This window comes from Arvicola amphibius, chromosome 6, assembly GCF_903992535.2.
Source record: "Arvicola amphibius chromosome 6, mArvAmp1.2, whole genome shotgun sequence".
Classification (NCBI taxonomy): domain Eukaryota; kingdom Metazoa; phylum Chordata; class Mammalia; order Rodentia; family Cricetidae; genus Arvicola; species Arvicola amphibius.
In genome coordinates, this window is record NC_052052.2 from 36,248,448 (window position 1) to 36,263,679 (window position 15,232).

A 15,232-nucleotide genomic window follows, 5' to 3' on the forward strand; every position below is an offset into this window, starting at 1 on the left:
TGAGCCTATTCCAGTTGTCTTCGTTTTGGAGTGGCTTGTGAGCATGTGGGTAGGCAGAGACGGGTTCTTTTCCACTAAAACGGTACTTGGGAAAGTTGGGGGATCACTTTAGCATCCTGAGGACCTAACTGACACCCCCTTTCCATGACTTCAGCCAATCTTAGAAAGTGAGAAACTCGAAAAGACCGTTGACTTTGGAATCAGACTGACTGGGCTGAATCCCAGCTCTTCCTTCAGATCACTATATGATTTTAGGCAAGCTACTTAACCTCATGGCCTAAATGTTTTCCTCTCATCCTGTCTTGCAAAGTTATTAGAACTGCATCTAGTCTGTACAAGGGGGCTGGAATATAGCAGAAGGTCAATAAATAATAGACGTATGTCAGCTTACCACTGGATTCTACCCTGTCGTAGGTTTGGAGGAGGAGGCTGTGTGGAGTAATGAGATAGGAAGGGAGAGAGAAAAGGGGACCTTGTTCCCTGTATGGCTCGCTCTCTCCCCTCATACTCCTTTCACATCCCAACCATCACTTCTTTTTAAGATATAGGAAGCTCTTGCTCTTCAGTGGGGCTTTACTACTCATCTGGATATAACCACGGGTGTTTCCAGTGTCCTAAAGACTGTGTGGATCGAGGTTGAAGACCAAGTTTACTCCTATCTCTTCCCACGGATGGCTGTGTAGGTCAGATGTATTATTAGCTGCTCAACGATATCTTAGCTGTCCGGCTTTGCGGACTGTTGGTCAGCCAGGCCCAGAAAAATGATGGAGTCCAGTCTGTTGTGCTCAAGACCCGCTGTGTGGGAAGGAGGGTAGTATTGCATGTTACAGTCATACAGAATAAACTAGAGGCATAGGAATATAATCACAACACATCCTCCACTGGTTATTCTGCTCTATTGCTTTTTGCTCTCTTTATTAAAAATGGAGACATCTGACAACCTTCCTATTTTCTGTTGGTCATCAAAGTTACCCATTCGTTTTTATATCATAAAACATTTCTATTAAATATTCAGCACATTTTCTTTGGGGTGCTATGAGTACTGTTTGTCAAGGCTTGTTTCTTGCTGCTGTAACAGAATACCCAGTGTTGGATAATTTTTAAGGAATAAAAGTTTATTCCTTACCGGTCTACAGTCCATGAATTCCAAGATTCAGGGGGTGAGACTTGGCAAGGACTATTCTACTGTATTGCCTATGACCGAAGTCAAAGAGAGAGCAATAGAGGGCAAGAGATTAAAGAGAGTATAGTCCCAAGCTCTTGTACTTATTTATTTTTGTGGTGTTGGAGATTAAACACACATGCATGCTAGGCAAGTGATCTTCCAATGAGCCATCCCCAGAGAAAACACTTTTGTACTCTCATGGCATGACCGAGTAATTATGATTTTTCTTTACTCTTGAGATTTTCACATATATATATCTCATGAATATGACGATACCACATCCATTTCCCTCTCTACCACACTCAGTGTTTAGCCCAATGTGTTCCCTTCAAGCTTCACGTCATTTGCTTTTGATAACCCACTAGGTACCCATCCAGTCGCCCACATGAGTACAGGTGTGGGCGATCCGCTGGAACATGAAAAACACACCTGTGGGAACGCTCTCAAAAAACGTGGATGGCTTCTACACTCTGCACATATTGGCAGCACACAGTGGACTCAGCAGGTTTTAGAAAGAGCATATGACATTGAAAATGAAAAGTGGTGTTTGGGGTTGGGAGGAGTAGGAAGAAACAGAATGGGGTGTAGATTTGATCAAAACAATCATATACTTGTTTTCTCAAACACTAAATTTAAAAAAGAAAGATTCACCCTCCCCCAGCAGCTATAAACTGCCAATGACTCCCCAATAAGGGATGTACCTAGAGTATTTCCCCCTGACTGTGCCAGAACTTTTGTTGGCTTGACCTTCTGTGCAGGTAGGTTCATGTAGCAGTCGTGGGTTCATGGATTCAATGACCCTGACATGTCCAGCAGACACTGAGTTGCATTTCTCCTCCCATCCTGTGGCTCTTAAATTCCAGCCATATCCTCTTTCTTGATGTTCCATGAGTCTTGGCAGAAGGTGAGCTGAGCACTCGGTCTCTTATTCTCAGCACTCTGGTTAATGTGCATCTCTGCCATCACTGCTTCTCAATGCAGACAGAAGCTTCTCTGTTCACAGCTGAGAGGAGACCAGATCTATGGTATGAACATAAATATTTAGAAGTGAATTTGACAACATGACTATTTAGCAAAATAACAATAGCGGGTTCTACTCTAGGACCTGTGGCATCCCCAGGTGGCCTTTGGAGCAGGATCACTAGAGTAGGCATAAAATTCCATACTATGGAATAGGCCTCAAATTCTATTAGAAAGTGTTTAGTTAACCCATAATAGGCATGGCACTGTTGTGCCAGTGGGTACATCTTGCTTGAAGGGTAGATATTGTGGCACACAAAGACCAGCTCTCAGTAAGACTATTGATGTCTTTGCTCCCCCACCTGCTTACACTGCTCCTTCTGGCACTATGCCAGCTAGCCAACAGGAAAGAAGATTCCCAGTGGTTGAGGCTGATGTCTCTATGTCCTGTGGGCCTTATGGAATATGTGTAGTAGTTTAAGCAATAAGGTTTTATATGGAAGGTGACCAAGGTCAATGACAACAGTCTGTGTTGTTTTGGAGACATCTGGGGACTTTTTGATTAATAACTTAGCTAATATCCCATGCCTTGCACTGGGATTTTTATTTAACAATCCATGTCTTCTGGGAGCAGAATTGTTCGCCCATGTAGGATAATCAGTTCAAACTCTTTTTGTAAAGTTATATTTTGAAAATAGCTCACTAATAAGTGTGTTTCCACAATACTTTTTCATCTATATTTAGTTTTGATTATCCCACCTACTATCCCTTCCTCTACCTGAACTCCCTTCCCCCATCCTTGCTTTATCCTTTAGCCCCCAGGAATTCCTCCTCTTCTTTCATATAGCATGTGTTCTGCTAGCCCTCCAGTTATATTTTTAGTTAGGATATGACATAGGAAGCTTCCATTTGGCTGTTCACAACCCTCCTTTTGGGTCAGCCCTCCTCCACATCTGGTTTTCCTCTATATTACCACACCCCGCCATGCTCGAGTCTTTCCATGTCCAATATGCCATCTCTCTATTTTAGTTTTGATATAATCTGGTATCTGCCTCCAATCATTCTTTGTTAGTTCTCGTGGGATTCCCCTCTGTATATTGTGAATAGGTTTTTATTACCATTGGTTAATAAATAAGCTACTTTGGCCTATGGCAGGGCAGAATATGGCCAGGTGGAAGAAATACACAGAGAGAGAGAGTAAGCAGAGTCAAAGAGATACCCTATAGCTGCCAAGGGAAAAAGACACCAGAACCTACTGGTAAGCCACAGCCTCGTGGTGATACACAGGTTAATAGAAATGGGCTAATTTAAGATGTACGGATAGTTAATAAAAGGCCTGAGCTAATAGGCCAAGGAATGTTGTAATTAATATAATTTCTGTGTAATTATTTGGGTCTGGGCGGCCGGGAATGAACTAGCAGTCTTCCGCTTACAGTTAGTCTCTGCCAGGCAACAATGTTAAGGTGTAAAAGTGTCTAACCTGTGTATTCATGGACACAATCAAATAAAATAAGATTATTATTAACAATAATAACAATAGTAAACTTCAGAATTCATTTGAATACAGCGCTTTTCCCTGCTATTTGCCTGAACCCAGCACTGCCCCTGGCCAGGCTCCTGTGGTGAGAAGAGGCATCAGTTTCTGCTTGTTTTCTTACAAAGAACACCTCTTTAATTATTTTTGAACTACTGTGAATTTAAAACAACAACAGCAACAATGAAAACATTGCATTGGCAGGGATAGTGGGAGAGGGAAAGGGAAGGCAGGCACGAGGGTTCTTGTCAGCCAGTGTAGAGTTTGTAGATCCAAGGTCTGTCTGTGTCTGGCAGGCATGACTCTCACTTGTCCTTTCTTGGGTGTTTGTGTGACTTTGGAACACTCCACCCACACCCCTGCACTCCTGATGTGGGCAAGCATTATTCTACTTGCTGAGTGCTTCAGAGTCCTTCCCAGCTGCTAGGCATCTCCTTGTACCACAGCCCATTCTGCTGAGGACCCCCAGCCCCTCATGTCCTTTGTCAGGGCTTAACAGATCTGAGACCATCTCCCTCTCTGTGTGGTCCAGATCTAGTTTTGAGAAAAACACTTCTTCCTTCTCCTCCTTGATGAACTCTGGGAGTGCAGGTTGTCCCCTCTACAGCAACCTCCCTTTACTCTGAAGTCAGAACATCTGGCCTGCTACCCTCTAACCTCTCATGTTTACCAGTGGGAGTCAGATTCATTCCTGTCCACCATATCTCCTGAATATCGAGAAGCATCAAGTTCTCCAAAGGTCCCATTACAGCCCTTTTCCTCAGGCTTAAGTGAAGGGAGGGAGAAGATGAAGATACGCAAAGTACATAGAGCTCTTTCCAGAGATCCCCTGTCTAACTCTGCAGTCAGCACTGGCCTCTTCTGCCTCCTTGAGATGCCAGAGGTGGGTGGCCAGCAAAGAGCCACAAAAGCAGTTTCTGACACCACCTTTGGCAGCCCTGGCGTGGCGGTCTTCCACATTGCTTGGGGATGTGCCATCCATTTTCTTGGGACCTTGCTTGAAATCTGGAGTAATGTTAAATTTTAAAGTGATCTTTGCATTTTTTTTTTCAAGAAAACTTTGAAAACCTTTGAGTCAGATGCTGTTGTTTCTATTTAAGGGATGAGAAAACAGGTCCAGAGAGGCTAAGCCATTTATTCTATGCATGCAACTAGTATTAAAAAAAAACTTGCTAATCAGGTTTTGTTTGTTTGTTTGCTCGTTTGTTTGTTTTTATCCAAGTATGCAGACTGAGGCTTTGTCTCTGAAGTTGGCAGAAAACGCTCCCAGGCATATTGCATAGTTGAAAATGGACATCAATACTCAGTCTGTGTGTTGGCTGCTTATTCGAACACGTTCCTATCCAAGAGGGCATTTGCTGGGATGCCATTCAGAGCAAAACCTGTCGCTGTTGTGTGAACTGCTTTCGAAGAACCAAGCTGTTAGACATATTCTTTTGTGTTTGCTTGACTTCAGCATTGCCGCCACCCCCAGTTTCTCTCCAAAGCTTTTATTTATTTGTTTTTCTGTCTTTGCTCGGTCATGCTGGTTATTATATTGAGTAGAGATCTTTATCGTCACCAACAACACACATCTTACAAGGGTGAATTTGTTTTGGGCATCTGCCTTTATTATGTTGGTCTCTGTGTTTGCAGTGGTTTTTAGTAAATATCGTTTTTGGAGCAGGGGTTAGTTGAATTGACTCATTGGCTGAGAAAAGTTAATTGGAGGGTTGGTTAGGCGCCGGGGGATGGAGTGAGAAGGGAAATGTGTACCTATATAAACTGTAACATCAGCCAACAATGGCTCATTCTCTCCATTCCCTGGGTGACCCTGCATGAGTCACCCTCTGTCAGCTTCAATTTTCTCCTCTGACCAATGAGGATGAGGGTCCCCATCCTGCCAGCCTCACCGGGAGTGTAAGATGAACCTCTGACAAGATCTTAGATGTGGAAAGAATTGACGAAGTATCAAACATGTGGGTTTAGCCTGGGAAAATAAACCTTGTGAGTCAGCTTGGGTCCCTGCAGACAGTAGGCTGGGAGGACCTAAAGAGCCACCCAGCCTGTGTAAGTGGCAAACAGAGGTCTCTACTTTCTGGGATAAATGATCAACCAGGCAGAGGCGTCAGGGCTGCTGCTCTCTGTCTGGCCTCTTTGGCCATCCTGCTCCGTGAGACATAAATCCCCTAGACTCCCCAGTCACTTCCAATCTTCCTCAGTGTTTAGTTTTTTAGCTCTGTCCCCCCTTTTCTTTCCTGCTTGCTATTTTATAGGGCTGTAGGTCAGGGGGGCAGGATCCAGCTACAAATCTCCTAGATCTTCCTCTCCCTGGGACAGAGGGTGTGAGTTGCAGTGGCCTGAGGCAGAAAGCCTCATGGCAGGACCAGAAAGATTACTGTGGAGGCCCTTTAGAAGACAGGCTCTGGAATTTTCTCTCCTGGTGTGCCCAGAACTGAGAGAGACCAAGGAGGGTGTAATGTGAAGAGACCATCAGGAGTGGTTGGGACTCATTTCATCACACCAATCTGGGTGTCAGTGACGCGGTTTGATAATGGCACCTAGTTTCACCTTCCTCTTCTTTTATTTATATTTATATTTTTTATGAGACTCCTAAGGTCATTGTGAGGCTCAATCAGCGTATCCTAGGCCAATGTGTCTCTCTTCCCTGAATATGGCAATCTGGTATGTAGTTTTCTCCTCTCTCCATCATCCACGTTTGAAGAATTGTCATCTTGCCTTCCTCATGCCACGCTCTAACAGGAGACTAAGCAGAAGCTTTGGCTTATTCACCCCGTACCCTCAGCAGTGGTATGATGTTTGACTCTTTGTCTGTGCTCATCAAGGGCAGGCTGGGAGATGGATCCTAGTTCTTTGGTACAGGAATGTTTCTGTATTAAGGAAGACTGCCGCAGTGGTATACGGACATCTAACATGAGAAAGGGCTTTGGAACAAATTGCAGTCAATATCTCCTCTGTTGAGAAAAACACAAGTTCAGGGAGGAAAGGGAACCTGGCTGGGGTCACCCTAGGAGTTAAGGAAGAGCCAGCGATAATACCAAGTTTCTGGATGTCACCTGTAATGTGCTTTATGCAACCTTCACATCTCCATGGCGGAAGAAAACATGAAGAGTTGAAAAAAAAAAAGACAAACTTAAGAAAATGGAAGCTAGGAGAAATGAAAACATTTGTGCTTCAATTTAGTATGAGGGAAACAAAAAGGTAGACAGACAGACAGAAATAGAGATGCTCCACATTGGAACATGTCATGATTTAATTCCAAAATAGGAGACATACACTGTGTTATCTACCCCTATTCCTTGGTTTGGCAATGGCCTTGACCCCTATCCATACCAATCACAGGATGGAGCAGCATTGGTGGAATGGAATGACCTTGACTTCCTCTGGAAGCTAACCCACATTGCCTGTCTTGACCAAGCTAGCTAGACTTTGCTTCCTTTATAATGCACACAGTGATGCTACCATGACCCCACAACCCTCACCTCTGTTTCTAGCATCTCCACAACTACAGAGTTATTTCCTTTGGATGAGCTCACGATGAGATATGAGATATATACTATGAACTCACTCCTGTTCTGTATCCCAGTTTGAGAACTTGGTCCTCACAGTGCCTCTCATTACAGAGAAGAATCACGGGTTGGGCAGGAGCTGGCCTCTATTCATGTGTGAGGGAGGAGAGGAATGAGCAGTACAAAGCTAGACCTCAGCACCATTAATGCTTATGCAGCTCTATGCCTTTCCCTGGTATTTGAAATGTCCCCTGTGTTCACTGATTTGAACGGATACATCCGCCGTATTTCGATCTGTGCCCCACTTCTCCAGACCTGCAGACAGCCCAAATGCATTTCTGACCCAGGCTTTGTGAAAGGACTGGGATAACTGATTTGAGGAGTATGACCTAGCGGGGCCTGACTCTGGAATGGAAGTTCTAAGATGGTGCTTTAAGTACAGAAGAGCAGTGTGGTTCTCTCTTATGAGTTGTTGGAGCAGGAGCGACACTTGAAATTTGCCCTAAGTTTGAGTGACATCAGGAGCAGGAAAGGGCCTGAGGGAACAGAGTAAACAGACTCAGGGCTGGTGAGATAGGGGATACTGGAGGAGCCAGTGGGGTTACAAAGAAAAGAGCCAGAATGACCGTGAAAGAGACACAATCGGGTTGTAGCAGATATAAAGACTAAATTGATGACTGGTTTTATTCTGGGTAGACTCTTCCCCAAACAGACCCTCTTGTCCCCACATTGGCTGCTGAATTTGGGTGGATGCCCAGCAAAACAAGATAGTTGGCTTATAATGGGCTGGGTCAAACTTTCTAACACTGCAGCCCTTCTAGCAAGGGCCCAGCCCTGCTGTACAGAGAACACTCTCTTCCACCTTCAGTTTCTTCCAAGCTGAGGTTTTGCTGCTTCTGGCTAGAGATGGAGATCCTGGCTCTTGGGTGTGTTCAGCCCAGCTTTCTGTGAGCCCCTATGGGCTTCTTACAAAATCTGAGATTCGGGCCTGTCTTCCAACACATGTCTAAATCACTTCTGTGGCTTTGAGGCCGATTACACCTTCCCACCTCTCACTACAGCCAGAGGAATCTGTAGCTAAGTTGGGAAGAAGCAAGCACCCAAACTCCAACTCTGGGAGTTGTGGGGCTTGGGCCCTGCCTACAAGAGGTAAGAGGGATCACCTCCAGTCCTGGGGGGAGAATTTCCCAAATGTATTGCCATAAACAGCTTTAATAACTTCGGACTTAAAGTCTCAGTTTTGTTTTTCTATTTATAGTCACTTGTAAAGTAAGTAACACACTTGATTAGAGGCTATAAAACTTGTCCTCACTGCTTGCCAGGGGCCTGGGAAGTGTGTAGGGTGTTGTTTGATTTCTCCCACTTCTACCCTAGCCCTACAGTCCTCTTGCCATTTAGCCATGTTTGCGCCTGAAAAGCATCAGCTCCTCCTGCACGCTTGCTCACAGCAAGGCCTCCCTGGATTCTTTCACTCCAGTTCTCTGATAACAGTTACTCTGTCATTGTCCATTGTCTTGGAATCACACTGTTTCAGAATCTAAAACTGACCACTCTGGACTATTGATGTCTAAAATCATAAAGTGTGGGAAATTCAGAATTCTCCATTGCCTGAGAGCTGACAATGAGAACTAAGATATTGTATGCTAAAAATATGAATCAGTCAGGAGCTCAGTGTGCATGAGGCCACTGGAGTCAGGGTCACACTAGGCTGAGCACATGCTACTAACTGGGGAGGGGAAGGGGAGTGACGGAGTGATGATTGACAGTACTGGTAGTCAGAACCCTTGGCAGAGGGTGGGGAGAGGAACAGAGGATGCCATGCTTTAGCTGGCCAAGCAATCTGAGTTAAAGCTATTATACAGACAGTCAAGCTATAATTACAACTATAGATTCCAACTTTTAGAATTGAAGATTTCTAGACTTTTAAGATACCAGATATGTAGATGGGAACATAGAGTATTATCGATTTGGGAATTCTGGGCTATAATTACTGAAAGGACTATGACTGTGTCTAGTTGATTTTTTCCCCTAGTGGAATGACTAGGTTGAGGTTTGGGGAAAGTCTGGGTTCCAGAAAGCTTGCTGGAGGCCACCACAACTTTTAGAGAGTATTGCAATAGCTGATATTCTAGCTGGATATGTCAAGAGACAAGGAAGGAGAAACCACAGCACATGGCTGCCACTGGATGTACCAACAGCATCTCAGATGAATGCTTTCAATGCAGCTACCATAATACTAAGAGATGCCCGGTGTGTTCTTATGTGTCACATAAGTTTATTTAGTTTATGGTTCTGAAGGCTGGACAGACAGTACAAGAGCGCTGACGATGATAAGGGCTTCGTATTGCATCATTCCATGGAGGAGGACAGGAAGGGCAAGAGATGGGATGGAGAGAGGGAGAGAGAAAGAAGTCAAGACAGTCAGACTTACTACACAACAAATCCACTGTCAGAATCAATCGTCCACTCCTGTAATAACGACATCAACCCATCTATGAAGGCAAAGCTCTTATGATCTGACTGCTTCTTATTAGGCTGCACTTCCCAACCCTGTTGCACTAGGGGTTAAGTTCTCGGCACATGAACTTTGAGGGACACACTGAAACCATAGCACAATGTTATGTCAAGGTATCACATATCTGGAGAAGGAAAGAGACTTGGTCAATTTGGAATAATCAATAAATGATAGATTGAACATGGACCCATCCATACTGCTTAAATTCCGTCCAGGTTTTTCCCTTCCTCTGGTGTCATTCCTGGACTGAGACTCTTATCTCATTGTCCTGACAGCTTTATGGGGAAAAGTTAGGCTATCACTTAATATAAATGCAAAGGACAATGAAGAAAGGAAATGGATTGGGCGATGGGAGCTCTGTACAGAATTCATGGTGAGGCCAGAGGTGGGGAGTTTATTTTTCTCTAACCTGGTTCTGTTTTTCTGCCACAAACCATATTCATATGTTATTCACCGGCTGGCACAATGGACCTTTGCACAAAGCAAGGCTTCCGTGGAGCCGCAGACTCACCTCTGACCTTGCCCAAAGACTGAGCCTAAGCTTCAATAACAAAATAAATTAAAGCAATTAATGAGCGAAGGACAACAATGGACATGTTTTGCAGGCTCTCAGCCATTTTTCTCTACTGAGCCCAACTTATGGTGTGAGAAAAGGGCAATGGGTGCTGACGTCTCCCACAGCAGAGAACCCCGGGTTCATGGGGAGAGAGTCTGCAAGAAAAGATTTGCACTTACGATTTCTCTACCTCGGTAGATGAGAAGTCACGTAGGTGACTGATAACTTGAGGTGTAATTTTGTGGCATATAGAACACATTCTGCTATTTTCCTTTATCTTAAAGACTATCTTCCTACAGGAAACCCTAAACCCACTTCCTTCTGTGACTCTTTGTTGGCAAAGGCGGCCTCTGCTCCAAATCCTTTCTGCCTGGTTGGATAAATGTTTACTTACGGGGATAATAGTCACACTATATCAGTCAGCATAGACTAACTTTTGGACAAACAGCTCAGTAGAGTTAATTTCTTCCTTATGCCACCGACAAACGTGGAATGCACTCTCTTCCACACAGGCATTATGTGGCTCGGAAGCCATCCATGGCAAAATGATTTTCAACCAGGATGCTTGCTCTCTCCCTACCTCTACCGGGGTCATCTGGAAATGCCTACAGACACTTTCATGTCGCTTCTACTAGGAGTGGACACACAATTTCCATCTAGTATGAGGACACCAGGGATGTTGCTTAACACTCTATAGTACACTGGGCAGCCTCCGGTGAAGAGTTACCTACCTCATAGATCAGTGCTGTGGAGGTTGAAAGGTCCTGAGGTATGGTCTTCTGGGGTCATTGATTAAAAGATGAAGAAAAGAGAAAACTGGAGAATTATATGTGGCAGGGTACCCAGGCTAGTTTTATGTCAACTTAACACAAGCTATAATCATTTGTGAAGAAGGAATCTCAGTTCAGAAAAAGCCCCTACCAGACTGCGAGAGAGCCTGTGAGGCATTTTCTTGATGGATGATTGATTTGGAGGGCCCAGCACTCTGCAGTCAGTATCTGTCTGGGCTGGTAGTCTTGTGTGTTATAAGAAAATAGACTGAGTGAACCTCAAGGAACAAGCCAGTAAGCAGCACATTCCCACAGCCTCTGTATTAGTTCCCCCTCCAGGTTCCTCCCTGTTTGGTGGACATCCAGCTATAAGATGAAATAAACCCTTTCATTCATAAATTGCTTGGTCATGGTGTTTTATCACAATAGAAACACTAACACAGAGGTTTCTGGATCTTCACATAAAGCGGAGTAGAGTCCTTCCATCTGTGTTCTACAGGCTGGACGATGTAGAAGGCGATGAGGGGAGGCAGGCTTGCTGGACATCTACCCAGGCTCTACAATAAGGCTACATGTCTCTAACGCTAATCTATTAAGGTCCTATTTTGGTCTGCCTCCGTATTCTTTTTCGTTTCTCAGATAACTCAGATTTGATTAGCTATGGAATCTAGTACTGAATAAGCCAAAATGCTTCAGTACTTTTTTCTCCACGTACCGTCCTATAACAGAGTTAAAACTTGACCCCGCAAGGGTTGCTAGGAGGATTCCTTCTGCTCTGCTTTTACCTATATTATGACCCATTTTCAACTAGAATAAGACTCTCGGTTTTCTGTTCCAGAAAAGTTAATTTCATACTCATCACGGAGCTCAGTTCCCCCAAGAAAGGAAAGGAAAGTATTTGCAAGGGGTTTTAAGTCCTGGGATTGGCTCAAGTAGGAATTTGAGAACTCCTTGGTTACTGAGAAATCCCCACAGACCATGAAAATGAGTGCAGAAAAGGACCTTTGATTAAAAGAAAAGGAACTTGACATCGGATTTGGGTCCTGCTTCTAAATGGTTATGTTCACCTTGGATGCAATCCCTCTCAGGATCTTAGGACCCTTGTTGCAGAGTGGGCAAGGTGACTTTTCTGTCAACTCCAAATCAACAGAGGATTACCTGCTCTCGCTTCTCTCTCTCTCCATCCTTCTCCACCTATGAGTTAACCTCCTTTTCTTGGCATCAGCATCCCCTTAAAGAATGGGGTCTTATTTGCAAGGGAAGGGCACAGTGGAGGTGGTTGGTTTAATGACCATCTCCTCTCCTGGGGAGCCCCGTTGGCAGAGGGAAGCACTCAGGAGTTTGTCATAAATAAGTAGGTCGTTGTTCTCACTCTGTCAGGAAGAAGCCTGGACTGTGATTGATGTGACCCATTTGAGCGGGAATGGGAGCCCAGAAGAATGCTCACTGGCAGATGTGCTTGCAAAGATTCACATAAACCCCAGCCTGGCTGGGAGCCAGGGTCTTGGTCATCCTTACAAGGCTTGCTCAGGAGTCTCTAAGAGGAGAGAAAATATTTTTGCCAGGTGAGAAGTACGAGGCCATTCTGTGAGGATGCACGATGAAGAAAAGGCTCTGGATAGTGGTACAGAGAGAAACTACCAGAATTTTTCTGTGGCCCTCTTAAAAGACTTGTTTCCTCGTTCCTCCTTGTCAGAACATCCAGGATTGCACTCAACCTACCCAAGGGACTTTGAAAATCTGCTTGAATGGACACAAACCGAACAGGAGTTGAATGTTTAGCTTGTTTTTGGTCAAAGCTAAACAATTGCGTGTTAAAAATTATATTCTCCCTGGAAAAATACTACACATAAAAGAACTGTCTGTATCTCTCTGGTCAGCAACAGAGGATGTTGAAAACAAGAAAAGAGGGAGGAAGAATGCGGGGGAAGAGCCCAAGACAAAACTCTGCTGACTTTAAGATCTGGCTGACCCAACTCTTAATTCCCTCAAGGGAGAAGTCATTAAAGATTTGTTAACGGATACAGCCTGAAGCTTTTTTGGGCCCGTGGCCCACCCCTACCCACTCTCCACTTGTGGCCTGAGTCTATCAGCAGGCCCCCTGTCCTATCCTCTACTGGTCTTTTGGTGGTGGTCTTGCAATTGTCAGCAAGTAGGCCCCGAAACTTCCCGAGGAGGGAAGTAAATATTGCAGTCACTCCTAACGTTCACCACGGCCTTCAAGCACCCCACCTCAACATCTGTACAAGCAGACAAATCAGGGAAACTAGGGAGATGTGTCATAGCGTTTGCAGGAACTACAAATGTTCCAGAAGAGAATAACTCCCTTCCTGATGTTTCCTAATTTGATCTGTGAGAGGTCAGGGAGTGGGGAGGAGAGGGAGAGGAAGAGAGACAGGGAAAGAGGCTAGAAGCACCAACAGGAAGGAGGCACCTAGAAGAAGGGAGCCAGAGAGAAGTTCACTCCTGGGTCAGAAGCTTCTGGTGTCCTGAACCAGCATGGCCATCCTAGACCTGGGATGGCAGCATAATAGAATTCAGGGGACTTCTAGAAAGTGCTCCCTCCTGTTGGCTGGATTCTGAGGGTGCACATGAACATGAGATTGGTAGTTGCTGTGGCTTTTTATTTTTAAGAAATCAACATTATGGAGTAGAATTGATTTATTATATACATTTAAAGTGCCCAGCTTTACAAGTGATAACATGGTCTACAGTCATGACACTGTTGCCTCAGTGGAGAGATAAGGAATAGATCTATCACTCCTGTACTTTTTTGTGAGATTTTTTTTTTAATTTAAAGTTTTTATTTTAGTGAGCCTTCCATGCAGGAGAACTGGATTTATGTCATCTCCACCTCTCTCTCTCCTTCTCCAACTCCTCCTATGCCCACTTCTTTTATAAAAATTGCCCATGACTCATCACTACCCATCTATCATTAAAAGAATACTTTTTTTTGGTCTGACTTCCTTTGTCCAGTAGGAGTATTCAGAGATCCATTCATGCTGCTCGTGTATCACTGGCTCATTTCTTTCTGGTTTAGGATTCTATGATACGTTTATACAACAATTTGTGTACTTACCCATTGGTGGTCCTTTGGGTTATATCTGGATTGGAATTATTACAAATAAAGTTAGGTTTGACCATTCATACCTAGGTCATTGTAGGGACTTTCCTATATCCTCAGTGGGCTAGTTACTAAATAGTTCTTTGAACTATTTCATGTTCCCCTCAGTAGTGTATAGGAATTCAGTTTCTCCACATACATGCTAATAATTAGTGTTTTTAATTATAGCCATTTTAATATATGTGTAATATTTTCCCATCACAGTTTTAAAATCAGTAATGATGACAAACATGCTTTTATATGCATTTTTGCTATTTATATGTAATTTTCATAAAATGTCTGTTGAAATGCTTTTTTTTCCATTTTTACTTTTTATTGTTAGAGAACTTCATACATGAAAATAATGCATTCTGGTCAAATTTATCCAACATTCTCTCTTATCTAATTCCTCCCCCATTCCCCTACTACCTTTTCCTCCCAGCTTTATGCATTATTTTTGTAAATCCACGAATTCCACTTAGTACTGCCTATATGGACATGGTGTTTGCCCATCTACCAGGGCATGGATAGACTATCAGGAAGCACATCACAGAAGAAAATGACTTTCTCCCAGCAATGACCAATTGCCAGTGTCTCCTAAGATAATGAATGGGACTTGATGGGAGTTTGCCTGGCCTGGTCTTGTGAAGATGTTATGCACATGTAGTTTTCAATACAGTGAGTTCATGTGTGCAGTGGCATTGTGCAGTGGCGTTGTTATAGGAGACAAATGCTGTTTCCTTCAGGTGTTCATTGCCTTTAGCTCCCACAATCATTTCACCTCCTCTTCCGAAATAATCCATAATTGCTGGGGGGAGCGGTGTGATATAGATGCCCCATTTAGAACTGGACACTCTACAGTCTCTTACTCTGCATATTAGCCAGTGAGTCTCTGTATTACTCATCATCTACTACAAACATTCTCTAATGAAGGTTAAGGAATGCATTAATTTATGACTATGAAGATAAGGACTCAGGGGGAAGCTTAATATAAGATTCTCTTTTAGAACCTATGACCTAGCCAGCCACAGGTTCCCCCCTCCCTTGATTGTATGGGGCACGAGTTCCAAATACAAGCATAAAGTGGTTGTTTACTTTCATTATGTTCATGGCACTATTA

The 15,232-nt window shown here is 43.9% G+C and overlaps 1 protein-coding gene across 11 annotated transcripts in view; it reads left to right on the plus strand.

Moving 5' to 3' along the window:
- Positions 1-15,232, plus strand: part of LOC119816217 (selection and upkeep of intraepithelial T-cells protein 9-like) — a 120,535-nt gene that overhangs the window by 34,988 nt on the left and 70,315 nt on the right. The window contains exon 1 of one of the 11 annotated variants that reach the window (XM_038332651.1): positions 12,409-12,574. The exons of the other annotated variants lie outside the window; for them this stretch is intronic. The gene's annotated coding sequence lies outside the window, so the exon portion shown is untranslated. Of the gene's footprint in view, positions 1-12,408; positions 12,575-15,232 lie in introns of those variants that run through there. 11 annotated transcript variants of the gene reach the window in all.